The following is a 2,060-nucleotide window of genomic DNA, read 5'->3' as shown; positions in this document are numbered from 1 at the left end:
GGTGCAAAAAGTGATCTCCCATACTGACCTTGGCCTCACCTGGGATGCTGGGCTCACCTTTCAGCCTCACTTTGTCAGGATGAGGCCAAAGACGTATGCGTTTCTTTGGGCAGTGCGTCAAGAGATCGTTTGTGTGCATCAGCCAGCACTGCTTGTTCGGCACATCCTGAGGTGTATTACGCCGATCTCTCTCTATGCATCAGAAATTTGGTTATCTGCTCCTACCTTCACAAGTATCTCAGTTTAGAGTACTGGTTGCTTAGATGGATGAACAGGGTGGTAGGCCACCCCCACCCCCTAACTATCTCCAGATTGATCCTACAAGCAAATCTGGGCACCACTCCTGGAGATATGACATCATTACAAAAAAATGTCCTCACACTTGCGCGACTTCTAACTTTGCGAATTGATGCTCCATTGGTATCCACGTTAATCTCGGGCACAAGGTCAAGAGGGGAGCATCCCGACTCCTGTCTCCCTCTGCATCTTATGCTGTCAAGTATTGATTCCCTAAGGAACATGTTTCCAGCCTTTGGATCTTCTTTGGAATTGTCTTTGGATCTTCAATAAATTTAGGATCCACCCCGATAGGTTCTGTGAAGACAAGCTCTACAGGTAGGAATTCCTCAAGAACTGCTACCAGATAATGATTCTATGATATTCACCTGCTCCTGGACATGACTGACTGTTTTTTTTTTTTTTTTTAAATTGTCTATTTGTATATTTGTATTTGACAAAGACTTTGTTTTGTCTTCATGCAATTGTATATTTTGTATATTTAATCCTGCAAATGTCTCGGGTCGAGCACACATGTACTCTTGTTTATTGTACATATGTTCTTCACACCTTAGTCTGTAAATATTCACACCCTTCTGGCACAGAGCCATCCTGGGATGACCCAAGGTTTCTTGGGAAATAAACTGATTTTAATAATAATAATAATAATATGTTGGCATTGTTTTTCCAACATTGCACAGTAAGTTGTGCATTGATTGTTCCTTCTTTTTGCAAGAAATCCACCAACAGAACGCATTGGCAATCCCATAACACTGTGGCCATGACTTTTCGGACACTGGGATCAGTTTTGAATTTTTTGCACACAGGAGACTGTGGATGTTTCCAGGTCATGGAGTCTTGTTTGCTCTCTGGGGGTAAAGCAGCAGATGAAACCCACATTTCATCTGCTGTGACTATGCAAGCGAGAAAATCCTCTCCTTTGTCGCTGTATCGCAACAGGTTCTCCAGACACATCCCATGTGTTTTGCTTTGTCCTTCTCTGACAATTGTTGGGGCACCCAGTGGCAGCACACCTTTCGAAAGCCAAGGAGATCGTGAACAGCTGACTTACTCACATTCATTATTTGTGCAATTTCACTGTTTCACTCACCTGTTTTCAAGAATGATGCCCATAATGCGTGAAATGTGGTCTGTCTTGCTTGATGAAGGCCTGTCCACCCACCCGATGTCGATCTTCATTGTCTACACGGCCCACTTTAAATTCATTGCACCAAAAACACACCTGCTTCTTTGTCATCACCTTTTTGCCATATACAGCAACCAGTTCACGGTGAATGTCATTTTGTGAAGCCCTTTTGCTTGCAAAAAGTGGATAACTTCACGAACACCTATTTTGGACCACACTCTCACGGTAGCCACCATTTTGCAACTGGAATCTGCTGTGAGGTGCCAGTACCACAACACTGCACTGCCAGTCTTTTTGAACATTATTAATGGGTCTATTTCTCCACCACGTTTCATTATATTCCCTTTCACAATTATTAAGAAAAAAAGTGTTACCATACTTTTCGGAAACTCCTAATAGCAGGGTTAAGGAGGTGATTATTACTTGGATAAGGCAATGGTAAGGCCACACCTTGAATACTGCATACAGTTCCAGAGGTCTCATTTTAGAAAGGATGTAGAGTTGCTGAAACGAGTACAGAGAAGGGCAACAAGGGAACAAAGGGGGTGTCTTACAAAGAAAGGATTAAGTTCATGAAATTGCATCACCTGGAGACTAGGCACCTGCATCTCATTGTGGTGTATAAGGCCTTGAATGG

Source organism: Mastigoproctus giganteus, chromosome 10 (genome assembly GCF_048544385.1).
Source record: "Mastigoproctus giganteus isolate SK-2022 chromosome 10, ASM4854438v1, whole genome shotgun sequence".
NCBI classification, from domain to species: Eukaryota; Metazoa; Arthropoda; class Arachnida; order Uropygi; family Thelyphonidae; genus Mastigoproctus; species Mastigoproctus giganteus.
Note: the sequence above shows the minus strand (reverse complement) of the source record.